This window comes from Rhamphochromis longiceps, linkage group LG6 (genome assembly GCF_057381845.1).
Source record: "Rhamphochromis longiceps isolate RC_006_pf linkage group LG6, R_longiceps_female_GT1.1, whole genome shotgun sequence".
Classification (NCBI taxonomy): domain Eukaryota; kingdom Metazoa; phylum Chordata; class Actinopteri; order Cichliformes; family Cichlidae; genus Rhamphochromis; species Rhamphochromis longiceps.
The window spans coordinates 19,200,754-19,227,284 of NC_140562.1; the positions used below are offsets into that span (position 1 = coordinate 19,200,754).

General features: G+C 40.6%; 1 protein-coding gene across 5 annotated transcripts in view; it reads left to right on the plus strand.

The window, feature by feature from the left end:
• The window catches only part of fbxw7 (F-box and WD repeat domain containing 7), a 142,445-nt gene that overhangs the window by 13,341 nt on the left and 102,573 nt on the right, over positions 1-26,531 (plus strand). The window contains exons 2-4 of one of the 5 annotated variants that reach the window (XM_085409588.1): positions 7,723-7,839; positions 13,953-14,035; positions 19,204-19,281. The gene's annotated coding sequence lies outside the window, so the exon portion shown is untranslated. The remainder of the gene's footprint in view (positions 1-7,722; positions 7,840-13,952; positions 14,036-19,203; positions 19,282-26,531) is intronic. The other 4 variants (XM_085409587.1, XM_085409589.1, XM_085409591.1 and 1 more) reach the window with 4 other exon arrangements.

Consider the following 26,531-nt stretch of genomic DNA (forward strand, 5'->3'; position numbering starts at 1 on the left):
GAGCTTGAGGGTCCTGCGCAGTATCTTAGCTGTTCCCAGGACTGCGCTCTTCTGGACAGAGATCTCCGATGTTGTTCCCGGGATCTGCTGGAGCCACTCGCCTAGCTTGGGAGTCACCGCACCTAGTGCTCCGATTACCACGGGGACCACCGTTACCTTCACCCTCCACATCCTCTCGAGCTCTTCTCTGAGCCCTTGGTATTTCTCCAGCTTCTCGTGTTCCTTCTTCCTGATATTGCTGTCATTGGGAACCGCTACATCGATCACTACGGCCGTCTTCTTCTGTTTGTCTACCACCACTATGTCCGGTTGGTTAGCCACCACCATTTTGTCCGTCTGTATCTGGAAGTCCCACAGGATCTTAGCTCGGTCATTCTCCACCACCCTTGGGGGCATCTCCCATTTTGACCTCGGGACTTCTAGGTTATACTCGGCACAGATGTTCCTGTACACTATGCCGGCCACTTGGTTATGGCGTTCCATGTATGCCTTGCCTGCTAGCATCTTGCACCCTGCTGTTATGTGCTGGATTGTCTCTGGGGCATCTTTACACAGCCTGCACCTGGGGTCTTGCCTGGTGTGATAGACCCCAGCCTCTATGGATCTTGTGCTCAGAGCTTGTTCTTGTGCTGCCATGATTAGTGCCTCTGTGCTGTCTTTCAGTCCAGCTTTGTCCAGCCACTGGTAGGATTTCTGGATATCAGCCACCTCCTCTATCTGCCGGTGGTACATACCGTGCAGGGGCCTGTCCTTCCATGATGGTTCCTCGTCTCCCTCCTCTTTCTTGGGTTTCTGCTGCCTGAGGTATTCACTGAGCACTCGGTCAGTTGGGGCCATCTTCCCAATGTATTCTTGGATGTTCCTTGTCTCATCCTGGACTGTGGTGCTGACACTCACCAGTCCCCGGCCCCCTTCCTTCCGCTTAGCGTACAGCCTCAGGGTGCTGGACTTGGGGTGAAACCCTCCATGCATGGTCAGGAGCTTTCTTGTCTTTATGTCAGTGGCTTCTATCTCCTCCTTTGGCCAGCCTATTACCCCAGCAGGGTACCTGATCACGGGCAGGGCGTATGTGTTGATGGCCCGGATCTTGTTCTTACCATTCAGCTGACTCCTCAGGACTTGCCTGACCCTCTGCAGGTACTTGGTGGTTGCAGCCTTTCTAGCGGCCTCTTCATGGTTCCCATTTGCCTGCGGGATCCCCAGGTACTTGTAACTGTCCTCTATGTCTGCAATGTTGCCTTCTGGTAGTTCAATCCCCTCAGTTCTGACTACCTTCCCTCTCTTTGTTACCATCCGACTACACTTCTCCAGTCCGAACGACATTCCAATGTCATTGCTGTATAGCCTGGTAGTGTGGATCAGTGAATCGATGTCTCGTTCACTCTTGGCATACAGCTTGATGTCATCCATGTACAGGAGGTGGCTGACAACTGCTCCGTTCCGTAGTCGGTATCCGTAGCCAGTCTTGTTAATGATCTCACTGAGGGGGTTCAGGCCTATGCAGAACAGCAGTGGGGACAGAGCATCTCCTTGGTAGATCCCGCACTTGATGGTAACTTGTGCTATGGGCTTGGAGTTGGCCTCTAGTGTTGTACGCCACATCCCCATTGAGTTCCTGATGAAGGCTCTTAGGGTCCCATTGATCTTGTACAATTCTAGGCATTCCAGTATCCAGCTGTGGGGCATTGAGTCATAGGCCTTCTTGTAATCAATCCAGGCAGTGCACAGGTTGGTCAGTCTGGTCTTGCAGTCTTGGCTGATTGTTCTGTCTACCAGTAGCTGGTGTTTTGCACCTCTGGTATTCTTGCCAATTCCTTTCTGTGTCCCGCTCATGTATTGACCCATGTGCCTGTTCATCTTAGCCGATATGATGCCTGACAGGAGCTTCCATGTAGTACTGAGGCAGGTTATTGGTCGGTAGTTGGAGGGGACCGGTCCCTTCTTGGGGTCCTTGGGGATCAGGACCGTCCGGCCTTCAGTTAGCCATTCCGGGTGTCTCTCGTTAACTAGCAGCTGGTTCATTTGTGCTGCCAGACGCTCGTGGAGTGCAGTCAGCTTCTTCAGCCAGTAGGCGTGAACCATGTCGGGCCCTGGTGCTGTCCAACTCTTCATACTGGAGACCCTTTCTTGGATATCTGCCACTGTGATGGTTACTGGACCCTGTTCAGGGAGGTCGCTGTGGTCTGCCCTCAGATCCACTAGCCACTGAGCATTGCCGTTATGGGTTGCATCCTTCTCCCATATGCTCTTCCAGTATTGCTCCGTCTCCAGCCTTGGTGGTGCTGTTCTCTTATTGTTCCCTTGCCACTGAGAGTACACCTTTGCTGGTTCTGTGGAGAACAGCTGGTTTATTCTCCTGCCTTCTATCTCTCTGGTGTACCTCCTCAAGCGGCTGGCCAAGGCTGTGAGTCTTTGCTTGGCAGTTTCCAAGGCCTCAGGTATGGACAGCTTGCTGTATTTCTTAGGCACCTTATTTGTCGCACCTTTCTGCAACTCTGTTAGTTGGCTAACCTCCCTCCGTGCTACTTTGATCTTGCCCTCTAGCCTCCTTCTCCATGGAGGGTACTGCCCCTTGTGGCTGTTCAACTTGTAGCCAAGCATCTCACTGATCACTGCTGCCGTACTGTAGATCAGCTTGTTAGTGTCGGTAATCGTGGTTGTAGGTATTGCCCGTAGTGCTGCATTAACATCATCTAGCAGACCTTCTGAGGGTACTTCACGTAATCTTGGTAACCGGCTACGGGGGATCCAGGTTTCAAGCTTGGCCATGATCCTATTTTTCAGGTCAGTTCCTCTCGCACTCAACGATCCTTCTCCTATCGCACTTGGGGCTATGTACCCAATCTCGGGTGGGGGTGATGATATCTCCCCCCTGACCTGGCGTCCTGACTCCTCCTTGCCGTAGCATTTGTGTTGTACCTCGTCAATCTCTAGCTGTGAGAGCAGTCCCTTCTTTCGAATGTTGGAACACTGAGCTACTAGTTGTTTCGCCGTCATTGTGGATGTTGGGTATCGAAGAATCCATAGGTCCCTCATCCTATTCATGTAGCCCCTTCCGCCGGGGTTACTTGCGTAGTAGCATTCCAACAACGCCCTGTTTTCGTCCCTTGCCCACCGATGCCTTCTTGTTCCAGTAGCCCACTTTTCGTCAGGGTGCCCTGGTTCCTCAACACCTGACGCGGACCTTGTTGATCCGGGCGACGTCCGAGCCGGCATGCCTTCATATTTATCTGTCTCGCTCATGTCTGCGGTATGCTTGCTTAGCATAGGGGGTCTAGCCTTAGGACCCTTACTGGATACAGACGCCCCAGGCAGGAATCGAACTTGCGATCCTCTGTTCCAAAGGCGTGTAGTTTAACCACTACGCTATCCAGCTGCTCTATATATATATATATATATATATATATATATATATATATATATATATATATATATATATATATATATATATATATATATATATATATATATATATATATATATATATGCCATAATCGAGCAGTATATATATATATATATATATATATATATATATATATATATATATATACTGCTCGATTATGGCAAAAATGATAATCACGATTATTTTCACTGAAATTGAGATCTCGATTATTTGACGATATTTATTTAACCCTTTAAGACCTACTATAGAACCAAGTCCGCCAGAGCTTATATTATATTTTTACATGCTGTAGTGCCATTTGTGGGAGCATTTCAAGTTGCTATATAACTGTTACAGCCCATATTTTAATAATATGTATGCATTAAGTCCATAGTAACTACATAATCACTATGTAGTTACTACATAGTAATTAATTAATTATTTATTTATTTATTTATTTATTTATTTATTTTATTCCATTGACATGGCGTGTGTATGTCACTTCAGGCACACAAGGCACCACATAGTCACAGTTTATAAGTCCCTATTGAAGACCTGAACTTTCAATAAGTAACTTTTACTAAATGTGGATCTATAATGCCTCACTACACATAGAAGTAGTTTTCATAATCAGAGTTACTAGCGAAACATAGAGCCTCCATGGTATGAAAAGTCTGCTACAATGCAGTTTCTGCCAGGAAACTTTTTCAGTTCAGCTCATTTATATAGGACCAAATTTTTATACTAAAAGGTAAAGACCCTACAATCAAACAATCAATCCCCTGTGAGCAAGGACTTTATGATAGTTGGAAGGAAAAGCTCCCTTTTTAAAAGGAAGAAATCTCCAGAAGAACCAGGCTCTTGGAGGGGCAGGTGAACAGGAGACTAGACTAAGGGAGAGACAAGACACAAATATAATGACATGCTGCAATGGTATATCCTCCTGAGAACCAGCCTTTTCATTTGTGGCCTGTGCAATGGACATTTTTGGATGTTTTTTGGTCTATATATTTTGACTTATTTGAGCTACCTTAATAAGTCTTGTTGTGCTAAATAGAGAACATCCTTTCCATTGATATCTCATGCGTTTGGGTGGCCTCTTTTAGCTCCAAAGAGGAAGGAAATCAAAACGTTCAATCGGAAGAATCTCTTTTCCTCAGTTCTCAGGAGGATATAAATGTATGATGAATGAAAAGAGGTGAGTGGAATAGTAGTGCTTAGTGCGTCACATGAAATCCTGCAGGCTGTGTCTGTAGCAGCATAATTAAGGGATAGTTCAGGGTCACCTAAATGAGCATCAACTATAGTCTTTATCAAAGAGGAATCCAAACTGGGAGCTGTTTCCTGAGGTGAAGGGCCTGAAGGCTCTGCCACCCATTCTACTTTTAGAAACCACAAGTAAGCCTGAAGTATGAGAGTGAAGTGCTCTGTTAGGGTAATATGATATTATAAGAACTTTAGGATATATTAACCCTGTCAACACTGGGGAAATGGGGAAAGATGGTAATTAGTAGACATACGTGGATGGCTGTCATTTGACCAGATAAAATGGTTTTAGTGTTGTGTATAGTTATTATTTTTTTTTTTAAATATTTGTTTTTCATTTGAAAAATATGGGGAAAATATTCATGGCAGCATGCTAATAATAAACATTAGCTTACTTGGCTGTTGAACCTTTTTGTTTCTATTGTGTCTAAACCTCCCACTATCCTTGAGCCTGTTATGGGAGTCAACTAAAGTTAGGCAGGCTGCTGGGGCTGGAATATACAGCCTAAACCCAGTAATGGATTATACAGCACTTGTATTGTCAAATTTCACTCATACCACACATTGATTTGGGTACTGCGGCTTGTTCTGGCAATATTGTGGGTCTGCTGTCGGACTGACAGAATGCCGTCACTTTGATAAAGCCACCGATGTTCCTATGTCTTCATACGTTTAAAAGGGACAAAAGTGATTTGAGCCGTCTAGCCTTTTCTTTTGTAATTTCCCATCACAAAATGCCTTCAGGCTGTGGGTCATTTTGTTCAGTCCTTTTCCATCTCACCTTAACACAATTGCATCTCTTCACTGCCTCCCACAACCCATTTCCTCTCAAATGCCCACCGGTCCTTCTCTGAGACTGCAGCAGAGGTGCAGCACAAAACCTGTTTGAAAGGCCTCTTTGCTGTTGGCATGGAAACGTCTGCCTTTGTGAATGGAGGCTTCCCTTACATGCCTGGTCAGAGGTCTCCCGATGTCTCATGGTCCAAGAGGACCTGGCCAGACCTCTGTGCCACATCACCAAGCCTGTGTTGAAGTCATGAAGTCAGGCACTTCTGCTCACGTAGTTTGTGTCTGTTCCTTGTTCACATTGTGTTACTGCAAGTCTCGACTTGACTTACATGAACTAGAGTGCTCTCAATCATGTCCTGCTGTAGTAACTGAAAACTAAAATTTAGAGAACTTTACAATAAAATTTGGGAGGGAGTAGTTTGTGCAAAGTCCTGGATTTGTTTGAACTAGTTTCACAGCACTTCACTTTGGAACGGGTTCAGAAATCTGGCTAAACTTCTGTGATTAGTGGCTCTCTGCTAATATTTATAAAATGTAGCGTGAAAAGAATATTTTATCTTCCTGCTCAGAGACTGAAGTTCATTGGTTAGAGCTATTGGTTAATTAATTGAGCATCTATCCCTCAGCAAAATGAGCATTTTACACATTACTGAAATAGGATAATATCCTGAGCATCACAGCTGGGTTTTTGTTTTTAAATACATAATACAGTATTTTAAAGATTAATTGGTCATACTGAGTGATTTGTTTGTGGAACAGTCATACAGTTTGGCAGGCTTCCCTGTAGGTTAATGACCTATTAGTTAAAAGGTAGATATACTGACCTTTTTATTACAATTGTTTTGACGTTCTAGACAAAAATGAAATGTTTCAGACATTGAGCATCCTCATATTGCCGTAGGCCTACAACTGTTGAATAGCTACTGTTTCATAATAAGCTGGCATTTCATCAGCCCAAAAAGAGGTCAGAATGAATAAACTCAACAAAGGAATGCAGGTTGTGTCTAAATTAGTCCATGATTAGATGTCATGAAAGAAAATCAACAGGTCTCTATTCCCTGTGGACCACAACAGAGAAGCCTTGACCTAATTATTCATTTTCTTTTTCCTAACAAAAGAGCTGAGTTTATTGCAGAATCCTGCGCTTGTCTTTTGCTGCTGTCTTCACTTGGCACAGACCTCACATCTTGCAGTTTCCCACATTGGCTGAGAACAGTAAATCTTAGTTTCGCCATAAATGTGGTGTTTATTGTTGGCGTTTCTATATGATGTGGGTTCTACATGACACCAACACAACATAACAATCTGCGGTTTTAAGTTATTTTGTGTGTGTGATTTCAATACATTTAATCAAAGTCGTTTCTTTTTCCATGGCAGTGTGTGACACAGAAATTGCCTTAAAACTCTGCAGTGAAATTCAGAGTTATGCAGATTACAGCTCTCTGGCCCACATTTTCCTCCTCATGGATGAATTATTTACTGTTTATCAAAAAAGTAGGTGTGGAGTGTGTAGCTGCTTAAGCTCTGGTCACACTTACTGTAGCTCTGTAATACTTTAACAGTGTGAATTTTTTCTTCTTCTATACACATATTTTAAGAATACATATTGTAACATTGCCCAAGGTTCACATCTCATGATGGTCGTGAGTGGCATTGTCGTTGCAGCTGTTAGTGTTCAAGCTCTTGTATGTGTTTGCGTTGAATGTGAAGTAAGGCTGTTTTTCTGTTCTACTAAATATTTAATTTACTTTCAGTATTTGGTACGAGTGGTTACATTTATTTTACTTTGATGCAAGTTTGAGGCACTCTAGGAATGTGTTGCATTGTCATGGTAGGATATCCTCCCTCAGACTTGACCTGGGTTGCTTTCCACCAGGGACGCAGGCAGCTGGCAGCTCAGTTAAAGTGCCTTTAAGTCTATTAGAGAGGATAATCCTTGAGGGAGAGTTTCGGTGAACAGAGGGAATAGGCAGAACAGTCAGTCGATTCACTTTCCTTGCCATCCAGCTCGTCCCATGTACTTCCCCTCTCCAACCTCGCAGCCAATCGTTCAACACATGGCCACCATATGCTTTCTTCATTACTCGCCAAAGGAAACACGGCTGCCCCAAACAGGACCTTGAAAAAGGAGAGGAAAAATAATCATGTGAATTTCCTTTGCTCTGCTTCAGAAATAACAGTGTAAATAGTCTCTGAGGTGCATGTAGTACATCACAAGTTAAACTGTTTGTGCATCTGATGTTTTCTGTACCTCACTTTGTTGGTTTCTATACCCCCCCTTCCAGCCTCCTGCCTTCCACCTTCACTGTCCCTGGCGCAGTCGGTGGTTCAGCAACACTTCAAAGGAGGAAGGTCTGTGGCGCTGCAGATAACACATTGTACCCCCTGCCCCTCAAGCACAGGCAAGCTTTTCCAGAGCTACTACGCAATCCATTGACTGACAGATTTTCTTTTCTTTAGAAAACTGTTGTTTTTTGCTTCTTTACTGACTTTTATGTTTTTTGTCCTCCTCTCCAGTATGAATGATTTAAATTTTTAACTGTTGTGCAGAGCATAAGGTTTAAATGCCCACTTCTATTTGAAATGCATTGTTGGCTTGAAACATATTCATGCAGTGATGAAACTTTAAAAGGAGAAGATATGTTGTTAATATAGAGGAGTTGTAGTCCAATATATTCCTGTAAATGCGCTAGACTATTGACGGTATTTGGCCAATTTTTATAGATAGATAGATAGATAGATATATATATATATATATATATATATATATATATATATATATATATATATATATATATATATATATATATATATATATATATATATATATATATATATATATATATATATATATATATATATATATATATATATATATATAAATAAATAAATAAATAAATAAATAAATTTTTTTTTTTTCCCCCCCTCATTTTTGTTCTGGGGAGGGGAAAGGAGTTTTTTTTTTTTTTTCCTTTTCTTTTTTTCTCCTTTTTTTTCTCAGTTCATCAGTGTCACCGAATAAACAAAAATTAAACTGGAGTTAACAGGGACATAATGGCTTTCATTATCTCAGCACCCCTGAGTTGGACCCACTAGGGTCGCCAGTGAATGTGCATGAGACATGTTGGCATGTGTTGTTCTACTAGATTAGGGAGTACAATAAGAAAAACTAGGTATCCATGGTGGTAGCAGTTGTCTGTTTCCAAGGGACTGTAATCCTGGCCGTATTAGCCGATAGGTAAATGGCAGGTGAATATCTGGTCATATGTGCACTTATGTAATGGGGTTCGTAAGTGTAACATGGTTTTGAATACTTTGAGAGAGAGATTGTTTTGCTGTTGACACCTGTATTTAAATAATGTATTTTGTTCACCCTTGGCCCACAGTCAAGTTTTTTTTTTTTTCCCTGAGAAAGAAACTGACAAATCCAACCAAATCTTTTTATACTGAAACATGATCACTGTATTATAAGCCACCCTACGAAACTATTTTAGCATTCCTTTATGGCTTTGAGTAGTTTTCAGTATCTGTTCATCTCCAGGTCATTTTCTTATCCATTTATTGCAAATATAGGAAAAAAGTAAATATGTGGACTAGCGTTTCCAAAAGCCCAGTCTTTACATGTTTTCTTTGTTTGAAAGCTATTCGTTAATAATGAAACGGCCTCACAAAATTATCACAGCTGTATTTCTCATTAATTGACCTGTCAATTAACTACTTGTTGCAACAGTTCAACGTATGATTCAGTGGTTGACATTTGTTTTTGTCTTTCCCTTTTCTCTGATACATATATATATATTTTTTTTCCCCCCTGATTTTTATTTTTATTTTTTATTTTTACATTTTTGTCTCTTTTGGGCTGAGCTGTGTAAATGCTATATAATAGTTTTAAAATTAGCTACAGGGGTTAAAGTAAAGGTATACTTTAGTGGGGACTGGAAGTTCGTCTACCTGAAAATAGTGGTTTGCATAATCATCCTGAGCATCTGTGGTGTTGAATTTATTTATATAGTAGGAGGAGTTTATATTTATGTAAATATTCTTTGTGTTCTATTTATATAAATACTTTGGGCTCCACCAGCAGCATCACTGACAGATGCACACGGGCTTCCAGCTAATCACCTGTTACAGGTAGAGTACAAAAGCCAGCTAGTTGCTTTCAGTACTTGCGGGTGTACCGCTTAACGTCAATTAATTAGATTGTAGCTGTTTAAATTAAACTCCCATCTCATCTTTCCTTAAAGTGATTGCTAGTCAAGCTCACAGTTAAAATAGGTGAGGAGTGAGGGATGGTGTTTTAGACACTTCACTTCATTTAACTACTGCGGCATCCCGTTCTACATATTTATTAGGGGTGCAACGATACTCGTATCGATATTGAACCGTTCGATACAGTGCTTTCGGTTCGGTACGCATATGTATCGAACAATACAAAATTTTAAATTTATTTTATCAACTTTTCTTCCGACGATGCTTTCTGTGTTGAACGCTCAGTGGATCTGCGCTCGACAGTGCAGCCTAGGCGGAGTAGTCGAACGCAGATTCACTGAGCGCAGGGCAAGCTAGCGACACAGAAGTTAAGCTCTCCTTGCAACATGGCAAATTGAACCTCCCCCACCCTCATTCAGATCTGGCGTTTGGAACTATTTTGGTTTTCATGTGACGTATGACCCTGAAGGTAAGCGCGTCATGGACTAAAGTAAAACAGTATGTTGGATGTGCCACGCAATGCTCAGTTACATGGGTGGGAACTAGTGTGTTAGCGCAGTTAGCCGTTAACGTGTTGGCCGTCCAGCCCCATGCACGGGGCGATCCGCGGTAGCTCGTTAACGGAGATTTGCCGTGTTGTGGCGTTAACGTCATTTCAACGAGATTTACGCTGACACACAACGAATATGACTGCACATCATCCTAGTGCAAAGACAAGTGGAAGCAGACAAAAACAACAAGCACGCATGCTACAAACTTTACCCGAGTCATTTAGACAGCCGTTAGCACATGATTCTCCTTATGGGGACCTGATGTTTAATATGCTGCTGAGAATATAGCCCAGAAGAAGCGTATAGTATAGCTTTTATTTTGGAAAGAGCCATTTCTCTGTGATAAACTCTTTTCCAAAGATGAGTGATTTCTCCATCAGATTTATTTTTTTTATTACTTTGTTGTTTCAGCAACATTAAATTTAAACACTGTACTTTTGAGTTAAAATATATATTTATAATTTTAATAAATGACAAATTAAAAAGGCATGAACATTTTTTTTTTTGTATCGAAAAAAAATATCGAACCGTGACACCAAAGTATTGAACCGAACCGTGAATTTTGTGTATCGTTGCACCCCTAATATATAAAGCGCCGCACATATAAGAATATGGTTGACCACTCAGTGTTAGTGTATGCTAATACTTAGTCATGGCATCTGTTGGCCTATCAATGTTTCCATGGTAGCGGCACAGTGCTGTTCAGGTTTCTCATGATTTCCTCTGGGATGAAACACCTCTCACTCCAAGAACATCTCTGTCAGCTTGTTGATTGCTCTGATACACATGGCCTTTGCAGATACAAGACTGTTATACAAGCATGCATTTATGTAATCAGGAGCCAGATGAAATCCTACCAAGTATATGAAAAGCATGTAACATTATGGCACTGGTGGGGAGAAGGATGGAGAGAGGAATACATTTAAATTCTAGTCTAACCTCTAATGAGATCTACTGTAAATTAAAGGTTGTATCTGCATTCACAGCAAAAGGGGCAGGTGGTGCAGGGAAATGGCAGCAGCTTCTGCTGCTGTTGTGACATTTTACTCTGGCATATGCTTTTTGGTTCCATGAAAATTGATCATCCTCTAAATTCATCCTTTAAATTATACGATGATAACCACAGGAATAACTTGATAACCTGCCAGTTCTCTCACTGACATTTACATGCTTGCTGTTTGTAAGTTTAAATGATTGCTCATTATTTTTAGCTATTGGAAGCTCATTTACACTTAAGTATTTACAATACAGCTGAAGCTGAACTATCATTTTAGGTCAATGTAACACTGTGCTGTGGATCGAAATTGACCAAAATTCACTTAAGAAAAAAAAAAGTGGTCTTTTCCAAGTTTTACCTAGGATCATTTCTTTTCTGTCTAGTTTGTTGGTGGATGACTTTTATCTACAGGGTAACAGGTGGGTCCAGTATCCAAAAATTACTCAAGAGTAGCATTACTTTAAAATATTTTTACTCAAGTAAAAGTGAAAAGTAGTCGTCCAAAAAGTTACTTAAGTAGGAGTAAAAAAGTAGTTGGTGAAAAGACTACTCAAGTAGCGAGTAACTATTTGTAATGTCTGATTTATTTTTTAAATAAATGCTATTAGACAAACAAATGAATAAATATGCACTGTAGTATTTTCAAAAAGGCAAGTTTATTTATATAGCACAATTCAACAACAATGTGGTTCAAAGTGCTGTACAGAGACACTAAAAAATAAAAACAAATAAAAAGCATGATTTAAAATGAAAAAAAAAAGAAGAAGAAAGGAACAGTAGATAAAATCAATAGTTCTGAGAGTTTGTTCCAGATATATGGAGCATAAAAGCTGAATGCATCTTCTCCATGTCTGGTTCTGACTCTGGGAACTGATAAAAAACCGGATCCAGGTGACCTGAGGGATCTGGAAGGTTCATACTGGGTCAGGAGGTCACTGATGTATTTTGGTCCTAAACCATTCAGAGCTTTATAGACCAAAAAGAACATATGTAAAAAAATTAAGGCACAACAATTCTAATTTCCAGATTAAGTTTTTCACAACAAAGCTTTTTTAACCAATACATACAGTAAATAATATAAATATATGAACAGTGCAAACCATTTCCAGTGACAAGATATACTGTATACTTATATTCACTTTTACTCTAAATGGTACAGCAGCCTCAGAAAACATTAGAACGACACAACTTCAACATATGTGTATATACAAGGCAGCTCACTTTTACCATAAATTGTGTGGTTGTGCATCTTTTTCTCTATATTTAGCAAAAACGTGCCATTTCTTCACTCAGTAAAATGATGGTTACGCTTCAGCAGCAGTTTGCTCTAAAGGTTCTTGCTGTGAAGCTGTAACTGTTTAGCAGTGAACGAGGAGTCCTGCCTGACTAAAGAGTCCTTCACAAGCTCTAGATGCAGCAAGAACTGTATTGATTTTAATTGACAGCTTCTTGATGTGAGGAAAGCTATGCAATAGATCCACACCTCCAGCAATTGGACATGAATGGTAGCTCTCCAGCTCCAATGCTTCTGGCTTTCCTGACCCCATGGATCTAAAGAAGTCATCTTGATCAGATAGCTGGCCTCATCCAGCTCTGTGCCTAGTTGGCGTCTGATGAAGTTCAGACCTGTGGAAAGATGTATGGTTTTCAAAAGAATTAAGTCTGGGCATCATAGTGCTGTATAGACTCCCAAGCTGCAGATGTTTGGCATGAAAATTTGATCACACTGGAGATGTTTTTACTAACTCTTATTGGAAAAACAATCTTATCATTCATATCCCACGCAAACAGTTTGCAATGAATTCCAGATTAAGTTTAAAATAAGAACGTATATTCTTATTTCTATTGCACATACGTTCTATTGCAGTGCTAGCCAATAGGTCCTCCTCGCACTGTTTGGCTGTTACTCCGGGGAAAGACGAGAAAGACGGTGATGAAAGCTGTGACTGGGGCTGCAATGTAGCCACTAATCTCTGCATGGCTGTCCTGAGAACGCAAACAGCTCAGTCTGCATGGCTGCCAAAAGATGAAACCCTGTCCCTTCCAACCACAAGGGAGGGGAGACGGATGAAGCTAGCCTCCTAACGCAGGATGTTTAAACTAAACAAGCTGCTGTTTCACATAATAAACCCTGTCAACCGCAGTATTGCCTTCCGATTTAACAGTTAAAGCAGTAGAGATGAGCTGTCTTTACATGTGCATGGAACTCTAGCTTCATTAACCAGGCTAGCTGTTAGCTTATAGCTCACGCTAGCTAACCAGCAAGAGGTTAAAAGGACAGCCAAAGCTGCGGACACAACACCCACAAACTTGTCTCACTACAATGTAGTGCCGAAAATATGATGTGATTCTAGTTTAATCAAACTGGGGGCAGGAGGAAAACCGCTCCAATCCTCGACGCCCAGTGTCCTGAAACTATTAACCGCGTCTTCACCGCAACACACCAGAATAAAATCATTAGGTCATTAGCAAGACTCTGTAGTACTTGACTGCATGCTGAGGTGGCAGTTTAGCCATTTAATTCATGTTGGACTATGGACATATCAAAAAGTTGACCCTCAAGGAATTGAGCTTGACATAGCTGCTGTAACATAGACTGACATCCACCTAACCACAGCTAAAAAGAAATTCAGAGTAAACTTACCGCAACACATTTTCCTCAGTACAGGGTGAATACTGATGTAATGCACCTTGGAATGACACAAGCTGTATTCCATTCACTTTTGTGATTTTTATTTTTTTATTTTTCTCCCCACAGCTGATGGGGTATTGGCACCACCCCTCCTAGCAGGCTGGCAGGCAGCGTGGACAAGTTTCTGAATACGATAACTCAGTAAAGAGGTGACGTAGTATTTTTAAATTGATAACAAGAGTATATCTATTAAAAATCTTAGATGTGTTCAAATTTCAGCAATCTGTATCTTGAGGTCAGAAGTCAAGTTTTTGCAAAATGACCAAATGCGATGACTGAAGAAGAAAGTCCCCTAGGATTCTCAAATTTATACCATACGTGTGTCTACTAGGAGGCTGAGTGGTAGCACTGGCGACAGCCAATATTTTTTAATGTTGAACTGGAGGATGAAAATGGTGTTTCCTCCTATAATGGTAATCTAGCAAATTTAATTAGGGAATTGTGTCTTATTCATGTTTGAATATGCTCTTGATACTCAATGGAAAGGTTGTAGCATTGCATATGTTCTCTCTCTCTTGGTTTATGGTTGTGTCCATGAGTATTTGCGGTGAAGAACTAAGTAAGAGTAGCCCACAGACCAGTTGTACCACATGCTCTGGGCACTGTGTGTTTCTGAGCTATTAGTGAAACTTGGAGAAAAGTGAAGTCAAACGGGAAACTGACACTCTTCACCTTCAAAGTAGTTGGTGTTTGCAGACAAATCGGCATCTTCCATGTAAACTGTCAACCAAAGCAAATGCAAGGTGGTTTGTGGTGCAGCACCCTTTTTGTGATTTCATCCATTGACTGAAAGAAACAACCAGCAACTGCTCACCAACCAGTTACAGAACATGATCCCCACTGGTTGCCATATGATTGCTGACCAGTCTCTAGGTCTGTGTGACTGGAACCAGCATTCCTGAGTGAATCAGCAACTTCTCTGCTGCCTGCCAGATTTAGACGCACAGCTCCTGGTTGGTTTTGTCCAGTGTGCTCTGTGCCATCTTAAAAGTGGCATTTGTACACTGACTTTAATTGTTCAAATTACAAATGAAGCTATTGCACTCATCCTAATGCATGTTTTTATTTAATTTTATACTTGAGTAAACATTTCTTCTTGACAGCATGGAGTGCTTTTAGTGCTTTAACTGTTACAGAAAGATCTATGGCCACTTTCCGGCCAATTTCGCTGCAGCACTGGCAAGATACTAAACTGTAATTCCAAAATCGAGGTTCATACAGACTCATCTATCTTTGTTATAGCATTAATCAGCTCTGCATCAACTGTCAGGTCAGACATACGTGATCTTACCCACTCATTAGTTCTGCTTTTTCCAGCATCTGCTCTGAATGGGGTTTCTTTGTGTGGGGCAAACTACAGACAATTAGACTTATAAGCCAAGTCATGATTGGGATGTTCAGGTCTCAGCTACTTGGTGTAGAGAGCTCCTAGAGTTGAAGGAAAAAAACTATTGCTGTTGGAGGTGGGGTCAGATAGGAAATGAGGCTGCATTCCAGCCATGATTTATGAACTGTCTTTATTCTCTTTGTACTAGTGGCTACTTTGCAGCTGCTCCAGATGCTGTCACTGACTTCAGTAGAGCTGTATCCATCTCAGCTTACATGTTCAAAGCCAGTCATATGTTGCCACATAACCAAAGCCAATGTGGTTTGAGGAAGTAAATATGGCAAAGTTAAAGATCCTCCCGTAGGTTTGACTTTTTTCCTTTTTATTTTAACCTCCTTCCTTTTTGCTTTTCACTAAGACATCATCTGTGGCTTTCATTCACTAAATAAATATCCCAAATGAAGCTCTGGTGTAGACCACAAAGCTTGGAACTGAAACTAAATGCAGAACAACTACACAATGATTCACGTCTTAAGCCTGGACCAGTATGACTAGATTAGACCCGTTTTATTAATAATCTCTGTGCGTCTGTAGCACGCTGCTGTGTGAGAACATGTTAATCACACTAGGCTCAAAGTTCACAACAGGAATTAAAGACTTTCCTTCAACACCTGTCAGTGCACTGAAGACTTTGTACAGTATCAGTAAATGAAATCGATTGGAGTGGAAGGAGTTGCATTAAGTTTGCAGTATGAAGTTGGATTTGCCAGTAGTTACATGCAGGTAATGGTGGTTGATTTCTGTAAGTTATATTAAGATTTTAAAGGTGGAGCAGTGATTGTTCATTAAATTTCCTTGCTTGGTCTCAACAGTGTTTCATAATGAAGTCAAGAGTTCAGACTGTCATAAGTGCCCATCCTGACAAACTAAGCCTCCTTTTTTCCCACTTTGGCTGTTTTTAATCTACTTTTTTTTGGGTTTTTTGTTTTTGTTCCCAAAATCTGATGTGGCATAAATTTACGAAGATTATCCAAAAGTAAGGAAGGCTGTTCTGAAGAGTCCTCTAATGCAGTTATCTAAATTTGTGTAAGAACGCGGAGCTGCTGTGGTTGTAACGTTTCCTAATTTGTAACATAACATTGTAATATGAAGGAGTTGTGGAGTTCATAAACATGTAAGAGAGACTGACGATGTGACGTTTCCTTTAAATTTATATCATACAAATTGAAGTACTTGGAACATGATTTCTTATATTTTCAGTGAGGACATTTTCCTTTTTATTTATTTATTTTTTGAAGTATTTCAGAGGTTTTGGTCAATTTAAGACTGTTGCATAACTCGTGCGTCTGTCTCAAACTTTGACCAGAGTTAGTCAGAGTGAATGAAGGCCAGGAAACACAGCAGTTGCATTCTTACATGTGAGCTCATATTCTTTGGCATCTAGATGCGTATGACAGCCTTGAAGTTGCAGGCACCCATGACCTCTGTGTTCAATTGACTCTGAGAAACTTTCAGAATGTTTCCTAGAAAGCTCTGGACTGACTCCCTTTTAAATGTAGTCAAAGGTTAACTTAATTTGTTTCTGAATACAAGAGTTTGCTAACATGCAACCTGTATCGTGGGCTACACAGAAGTAGCAGACCTTTGTGCAAATTGTTACTCACCCTCACTCTTGTCAATAGTAGACTAACTGTTGTCTGATCACCTTACATTATTTAATGGGTATTTGTTTTGAAGTTCAGATCATGACTGCGCCTTTGACGGAGCATTCAAACTTTGTTGGCTCACAAATAAAATTACAAGTGTGGTTTTCTCAACTGTACCCTAAACAATATTTGATTATTTGTTTGTGTGCATGTATGGGTGATGCCTTTGAACACAGACCTAGAGACTGTCTAGGGAAGTCCATTTCCCAGCTGGTTGCTGGGAAATTTCTGTTGCCCACAGTTTGCATGGAAGCGACTGACCTGTCTGCAAACACGAAAATAAGTTGCACCTTTTAAACCTTGAAGGTGAATGTTCTGTGTTTCCAGTTTGAGTTGCACTTCCATGTTTTACTACAGCTCAATGAGCAGTTGACATATGTTTATTCACAAGTTGGGGTCTCCCATGCAACCTATGGGCGACTGAGACCATCGCAAAGGGATTTCTAGAGTAAGACCCTCTTTACCAGAAGTTCCTGACTGTCACAAAGTGGATAAATGGTTGCAAATGCTGCTCTGCTTAAAAACAGAAGTGCATTGTCTGCAATAAACTTTCATCATTCATAAATTAGCACTTTAAACAAAGAATAGTCGTACAGTCAGATATTCATACTTTGCTTTGTAATGTGCAACAAACATGAGAGGGAGAGAGCACATGTCATTATCTCCTCTCTCCTTTAGCATTCCTCACAAAATCCACTTTCCTGAAGGAGAAATCACTTTTTGTGTAAAATTGATATTTATAGGAATTTTGTTGCTCAAAACCTCTCATATCTGAACAGGTCCAACAGTAGCTGTCTGTGACATGATTACACGGTGAATGATTTCCTTCTGTGCAACTTCGATGCTGCACGTCATTACAGATAAAGGCTGTGAGATTCCTGAATCGTGAAGCTGGTCTCTCTGCAACCTTTGTCTCACAGTTATCAAGTGTCAAACAGCTGGAAACCCTCTCTTGGCAGCTGTTCATTTCCCACAACTCAGTGTCAATATCTCGTTTTATTTACATGAACTATCATTTTCGCTCTCAGCCTGGGAGTGTGCTGGGGAGTGTAGCAGGAACAATTTCTCAGATTGAAACGCCTCTCTTGTTTCGTTTTGGCTTGTTAAACAAATTAAATTAAATTTTGATAGCTGACACATTCATCCTGTTGCCCAACCCTCTCCCCATGTCATACTTTGACTCATGGTGTAATGTCTTGAGTACTTGGGTTGCAAGAATACTTGCTGACTTAAGTTTTGACCATGTGATTACTTGCTATCCTCAAACCTGTGCCTAGAGCTAAGCTCCCCTACCCTATATACTTTATGAACACTTATTATGGTGCAGTGTTATTTCTGGGGCAGTATGAAATATTAAAGTTAAAGTCTGTCTTTTTAGGACCCGTGATATTGCCATAGCAGGTCCTAAGCGGAAGGAAAAAGTCAGTTACCATTCATCAAAGAGGCTGACCAACTTGTCTGGGCAGTAGGCGTTTAAGCTGCCTCCTTTAAAAGTTGTCTGAAGGATCAGTTACCTCTTTGTTTTATTTCATCAGATTAATTTAGTCAGGTAATGACTAACATTTTACTCACTCTTTAACCTAAAACTAAATCTATTCTTCTTTTCTTAATGTACAACTACAGTGACTGTAGTACTCTGATTACTGCAAAGCTGCAGGTGACCTACAGTCAGTATTGTGGCTGAGCTCATCTTGTGTGCACACAGATGGAAGGCTGAAGCAACAGCTGTTGCTGCTACTTTGCTAACATGTGCCATGTAGAGATTGTGTCGGTAATGCTGGTTCTCAGATGTTGGCCAAAGGAAACACCCAACCACAGGCTTCAAACCAAGATGCAGTTTCCCCCCCAAAATATTTTTAGCTTCTTTTTGAAATGAGGGGGGAAAAAACATGCCATGTAATTGTAGCATCAATACATCTATGATTTCCTGAAGACATTTTTAATTTCAGTTCAGCTTTAAAGTAACATGTTTTTGTGGGAGCTGCCAGAAGCTCTGTTCACTTCCCATCGGACGAGACGGGAAGAACTGACGCATCTATGATGGTGACTCACCGGTACATGCTGATGCAGGTGTTGTATGTTGTGCCAGGTGGTTGAATTGTTCTTTGGCAAACCTTGTTGAAGAGTTGTCATGCTTTGTCTGGGGTTTGCAGGAGAAATTGAAATCCCATCATTCTTACCTCACTACTCTTGTTTTCTCCTCTCATATTCCAGACAGCCCCGTAGCTTGTGAACTCTGTAATCCCTCAGATTGCTGTACTGACTGCTCACTCTTTGTCCACAGAAAGAATCAGCTCTTGGAGTCAGATTTGGAGGGGTAGAAGACCAGTTGTGGCCTAAACTAAGAGACACAGAGAGAACTGTAAGTAAATGCTGCTTGGTTAAATGTGTACTGCATAGTGTGTGTGTGTGTGTGTGTGTGTGTGTGTGTGTGGTTTTTATTTTTTTTGTTTGTTTGTTTTTTTTTTTTGGGGGGGGGGACAAGAAGTGTGTGTGTGTGTGTGTGTGTGTTCTAGTAAATCTGAATCTTGATATGCAATTATTTTTTTGTATCAACATATAGAAACACACATTACTGCAGATGTGTAACAAAGGATAAACAAAACAAATTACTGTTACAGAAATATATGTAATGCTGAATTATGGCGTGTGCCGCGTGTTACAGCATTGACAAACTGAACAACATAAACAAGCACATTATGAAATCTGCTGTGCCTATGGTCGCCTCTCTGCTTATGTATAGACCATTTTGCAGTTTCTTATTTTCAGATATGCTGCAAATCACATCCACAAACATTATAAATGGGCTCAAGTTTATGCTGTTTGTTGTTGTCGGCAGCTGATGGGATGTAAGCTTGAGCCCAGTTGTTTCCTAGCAACAGATTTCCCATGAAAGTGTCTGTTATCAAGTGAGTTCATTCCTACTTCACGGTGTTATCAAATACCATAAATAAGTTCTCAGCCTATAGGAAACACAATTTAATGATTTGAAAATATGAAGGATAAATTATTGACTACAAGCTTGGATAATGTTGAGATTTAGAGATGGCTCTCTTTTTGAATCTATAAGAGACTTTATGGATATGATGTGAATACTGTCACATCTCTACCTTAAGTGCTCAAAATTTAAATTCAATTATAAAATATATATTTGAGGTAGTGAAAATGTCCAAGTTACAGTTGGTCAGAGCTCAAGTTAACAAGTCAAATTGCTCAGTCTGTCTGCTTATAAGTTCTGAACCAATATTAACGCTACCATTTGTTACCAAAATACACAGTAATCAGTTTTTACCCTTCAGCTGTAAAAGGCTGATGGGAAGGGACGTCAAACAAGTCTGTGAATGGAATAACTCCTAAGCATAGGAGTAGTTTCAATTTGATACCATTGTTGTATCTACTAAAATCTCGGATGAGTTTGAAGCTGGGACAGAGGTCAGGTTTTTTCTAAATCTTGTAAATGCAAAAACTTGAGAACAAGGCGATGAAGGACTTTGAAATTGATACCATAGGGGTAGCTACTAGGCTAGGAAACTGAGCAGTGTCACTGGCTTCCACCAGTATTTTTCTTTGGTACCTTAGGCAGTGTATGTGCTGAGGCAGCAATATAGGCGGGTAACATTTGTTCTGTTCTGTTCTTACATATTGAAGAAAGAAACCCACAAGCACAGGAAAAACTACATATGGAAGATTGTGATTAGCGCAGGTGCAGCAGCGATTAGCATTACTGAGGACTTTGTGTTCGAAGGGGGCTGGAGGTGATCACCGAGGGAATGATAATTGATAGGCAAAGGGAACTATGCAAATTCTGATATTTGCATATTCTCCCCCTATAGCATAGATGGTGGTGGTGTTAATCAAAGGGCACTTTGCAACTTCCCTATTGACAGTGCATGTTTGAAAGGCCACAAACACAAGAACCAGCTATGTGAACAGTTGCACGGAGCTTAAATGGCTAATCCACCACTTATTGTGCATTGACTTTTGTTGACAATAAAACAAAACCTTTTTCCATGCATAACTAATCTTAGAGAAATCAAATTGTTTCTTGTGTTTGAAAGGGGAAAATAAATCTGCCGTTATATTGCATTTGCTATCCATCCATCCCTTTTCTTCCGCTTATCTGAGGCCGGGTCGTGGGGGCAGCAGCCTAAGCAGAGAAGCCCAGACCTCCATCTCCTCCAGCTTGTCCGGGGGAACACCAAGGTGTTTCCAGGCCAGCCAAGAGATTTAATTTCTCCAGCGTGTCCTGGGTCTGCCTCAGGGCCGCTTCCCAGTGGGGATATGCCCGGAACACCTCACCTAGGAGGTGCCCAGGTGGCATCCTTATCAAATGCCTGAATCCCCTCAACTGGCTCCTTTCAATGTGGAGGAGCAGCAGCTCTACACTGAGCCCTTCCCGGGTAGCTGAACTTCTCACCCTCTCTCTAAGGGAGAGGCCAGCTACCCTTTGGAGGAAGTTCATTTTCGCCGCTTCTATCCGCAATCTCGTTCTTTTGGTCACTACCCACAGCTCGTGAAATTGAGAGCTTCGCTTTTACACTCTGCTCTCTTCACCACGATGGACCGGTACAGCGTCCGCATCACTGCAGCCGCTGCACTAATCCCTCTGTTGATCTCCTGCTACATTCTCCCATCACTCTAGAACAAGACCCCTGGACACAAGGGCCCTCCGCGAATTGTTACCTTATCATGGTGGAGGGGTTTGTGTGTCTCAGGGATCCTAGGGGCTATGTTGTCCGTGGGCTTTTGCCCCCTGGTAGGGTCTCCCATGACAAATTGGTCCTGGGTGAGGGACCAGACAAAAAGCCATTCAGAAGACTCCCGTGAGTGCACGATCAAGGGAACAGTTCCCCCTGCCTGGGATGGGGTTACCGGGGCACCGCCCTGGAGCCCGGCCCGTGGAGGGTCCCCGAGGCCAAGCATCTGGTGGTCAGCGTTTTCTGGTTTTTAAATGATCAAGTATTATAACTTAAACTTTCATTAGGGCTGGGCCATATTATACCGTTCACGGTAATACCGGTATAATGTTAGGCAACGATAGGAAAATGAAATATCGCGATAGAATATGAGTAAAACGCGCATGCGCAGTGCCTTTGTTTTCATACGCACATGGCCGATTGTTGAGTGAAACAGATGAACCAGAATTGGTTTGTAAAAATGGTGCAACTTCCGTGATGTGGAACTGGTTTGGTGTTTGTCCGTCAGATACACGACAAAGCACATTTTTTTGCAGAACATGCAAGCGGCCGTCGTTATTGTCATATTTGTCGGACTAAGATGCCCTTAAATCTGGGAGTAATCTGGGTCCTAAACTCCGTATACTTCAGGTCAAACGAACACTGCAGCATCACTAAGAGTTAAAAACTGTCTAAATTCTTTCATCTTTAATAAAACGATCAGCATTGCTGCTTTACCAGGTGTAACTATGAAGTTTAACTTCCAGGCATCCATGAAAACAAAATGTATTACATTTAACGGAGTTAGAAGCTAGCAGGAAGCTAGCGGAAGTTAGCTCGCTAGTTTCGCTAGTTACCTAAGCATGATATAGCATGTTCTGACTGAGAGATTTCTGAAAAAAATCAAACGTACAGCTCTGCTATCACTTCCAACATAAATGAAGACAGAAAACTAAACAGCAGTGACGTTTGTAGGGTTACTGAAGTTGGGCTAGCTGGTATATAATGATGTGCTACGTGATCGCTAGCGACACAGCTATGTTAGCATAACATAAACAGTGAAGCTGGAGGACGAACACTAACACTTTTCCACTTATAAAAGTTAACGTTAAGGTTCCTCATGGTTAGAGACAAATGCAATCGCATGGCAGGATGCTGTAAAAGGACCAATCTTCAGTCAGGAGAACAACTGGGATAATCCGTCCACAATACGAGGTTAGTCATTAGTATACTGCAACAACATGGGAATAGAGCCGCTGCCAGAGAATTCAACATTAATGAATCAATGGTACAGAAGTGGAGGAAGCAAGAAGAATGAGTTTAATAAAGTTTGATTTATCTGACTGCTTTGTTTCGCTTAATGTGCCTTATAATCCCGTGCACCTTATGGTCCGAAAAATACGTACTGCACACTGCAGTTTAATGTTGCAAAGCACCTCTTTAACTTCAGTGGATATTATACATGGTTATGCTCAGGATATGTCAGCCCATTTCTACTGGAAATGCCTTTTGGTTAAACTTTCAGCAAGGAATTTGCATTTGCACTGTTACATTTTTATAAAGCTTTAATGTACATAAAAACCAGCTTCTTGTTTAAGTGAAAATAAATGGAAGGTTGTCTTTTTGCGCTAGTAATGTTGTGGAGTTGTATTTTGTCTCGCATCAATTATATCGTCAGTTATATCGTTATCGCAAATTTTCAAATATATATCGTGATAAATGTTTTTGGCCATATCGCCCTGCTCTAACTTTCATATAAAAAAATCTTTCAATTCAGAGTAACTTGATGTTTGCTCGGCACGTCAAACCTTTCTGGCTATCGGAAACTTTCCCAATCAAAAGAAACAGCATTGGCAAACTTGTCAGATGATCAGAAAAATGTATTTTTTGTGAGACCTCCTTTTTTGAGTCATAGTAAACAATACTTTAGATATGCAAATATTGATCATTTTTTACCTTGATCTCCATTCAAGTGTGACCTTTTTTACTTAATAAAAAAAAAAAAAGTGTTTAGCACATTGCTCCCAGTTAATGTGAATGTGTTTTCTGCGTTGAGCTGTACGGGTGACTCTTCCATAAAGCCAAGAGTGTGGTGCAAGGCATGAATTATTCATCCCATGCACGCGCTGGTGAATTAAAGGTAAAGTGATAGCACATAGCTGAGGCTTGCTTGGCTCACTGCTGCATTTTTAAAGTGTGGATTGGCACTCAAATGTCCAAATGTTAACGTTGTCTTTCCTCCTAAAACTGTTGCTCTGCTCTCAATGACCGGATAAAGGACATTTGATAGGGAGTTTGAATAATTCAGGTTGATGGTCTGGGATTGGATTTTCTTTCAAGTTTAACTTTGTCGTTTGTATTGCCACTTGGTGCTTTTTGTTCCAGACGTGAATGCTTGCTATGGTGACCTTTACAAAAACAATAAAACAAGCATATGCATATTTAATATGTGGTGATTGCCTGAGTGATGGTAACGAGATGGCTTATTGTATAAATATCAGTGCATGGGTGCAATAATGTGACACTCTTCCTCTTTTCATGAATGATGGAATTGTTATCAAGGAGGAACTTGACTCTGAAATGACAAATATTTCTACAGAAGAAAGATGTATCGTTATTTCTGATGGTAGAACAGTCACTGAGCTGTGCGTTTGCCTGCTAGGAGGAGTTTTTGCCTTTTATGTTGAGCATATTAAAGAATAGCCTCCCGTCAGAAGCTGACCTTATGCGGCTGAATATCTGTAGGAGGTACACTGCTGTCATTTTCTGAAAAGGTTCTTTAAATTTAAATGCAAAACTGCTTCCTAAGCAGACTGAAGGACTGAGATTTCACTATCCTGTGTGTCTCTCCCTAATCAGTCCCACACCTCTCACCCACTCGTTCTCTGTAAATAATTCAGAACAGCCTTTTGCCTACTTCAGAGAAGAGCATTCTCACAATGATGATGAGGGATGGCCAGGGATGGGAAAAATTGCTGCTAATGCACATTTCAGAAATGCAGAAAGTTTAAATGGCTGTGACATTTTAAATCGGGACCCACTGCTGGTAATTGGCTTTGTGCGTATCTGTGGATAGTCACACAGGTCCAATAAAACACGAGTGAAAGTGTAGCAGAAAGGATTCAATTGGATCTTTAAATAAATGCTCTCATTTTTCACATTAAAGAAGGGAAGTTATTTAACGGGACTCTCTAATATGTTAAACCCTGTAAAGGCTGAACCATGAGAGTTTTTGAAGCTGAAGTGTTTATTGAACCTTCTGACAGATTAGTTTGAATTTGAATCAGTGTTGCTAAATCCAGCATTTGGGGGCAATTTATCATTGTCCCAAAATGATCATTGGTCTCAAAACGTCGTGAATCAAATATGATAAACTTGGTGTTACAGTAATATAGGTCACTATTTTATGAGGCCAGACTCACTGTTTATTTTCACACCCAATATTTGACTAAAACTAACATTGCCTAAAACACCAAAGTTTAATCTCTCATCTGCAACAAAATCTTGAGATTAAAATAAGAGCTATATGCTACTTTTCTTACGTGATGATGATGATGATGATGATGTTTGTTTTCATGAAACCAGTTTAAAAAAAAAAATGGACGCCCTAAAGTTGTCCTGATACATTTGTCCATGCAGTCTGTTGAATTAGACGTATATTGATCCATTTAGCTAACCTCTTGTAACATGACTAACGCCTCATCTTTTCTTGTAATTTGGAGATGATTTTAGTTAGAGGTGATTATCTTGCCAGTTGTTTAAATGAGTTCTGTATGGGGATTATTAGTTTTAAATGATTTATTCATTTCCATCAAGACATGGGAAAACTGTAATAAAAGTATTTATAAAACTTAAGTAACCGATTAAGCTTATACCTCAAACCTGTTTGTTCATGAACAAATCAGCTGCTGGTGTGCTGTTTTGTCTTGTAAAGCTGCGTAGAAACGTGTAACACCAGTAGGTGTTGATGTAAGGGTCTGTTAACTGTTGAAGGGCGTGGTTAACTCTTGATCAGTTATTCATGCTTTTGACTCCTTGTTCAAAACAGGAAGTCCTATGTCCCTGTGTTGGAGACAGGAAGTTGTAACTTTTCTGTGTCTGTTTTCATTGTCCTAGAGTGAATGAATGTTATTAATGGGGTGTGGGTTTGTGTGTTTGCGTTTGCACAGCCTTAAGTAGTGAGAAATGATCCTAAATTAGCCTTTTTATCAGCAGCTGTTGGATATTTTCGGCTTTGCCCACTAGAGTGCAGCCTACTCAGAGGAAAAAGGATTGCCTGCATCCTTAGTCAGATATGCTTGTTGTATGGTATTATCACATTACCTATAGAGACACACACAGATGTGTGGCTGTCTAAACTCAGCATGAGTGTCGGTTCTTCATTGTACAGATTGACTTCAGTGTAATTTTTTTCTCAGCGTGCCAACATTTGGATACTGCAGGATAATTAAGGACATCATTTGCAAGCCCACTTAAATGTTTCACTAATTGCTTTGAAGAGATTAATGGCAGCATGTTAATTATCACATATTTGCCACTTGATTAACCAATGAAATAATTAGTCAACAAATTTGATCTTTTTAAAGGGCGTGTGTGTGTGTGTGTGTGTGTGTACACTCCTAGAGATTTAAATCATTCAGACTGGTCACTGAGTATTATGAATAATGTTGCATGAACGCTTGAGTAATGTTCAGTTTTTTGTTATTTTGGAGTCTTTGTTTTGCCCTTTAGGTTTCTTCATTAACGTCTACACCACATTAGAGTGTTTACATTTAACGGTCAGACTGCGCTAGTGTGCTTGACCTCACAGAAGGCAGCATTTTGTAAAAATGTTGAAGCTGAATTGGAGAAAAAAGAATACATTAATTGGCTTTTAAAAGACTTTAGTTTACATACATAATGTCTCTTACGTACGCTCCATGAACAGCTGAGTTTC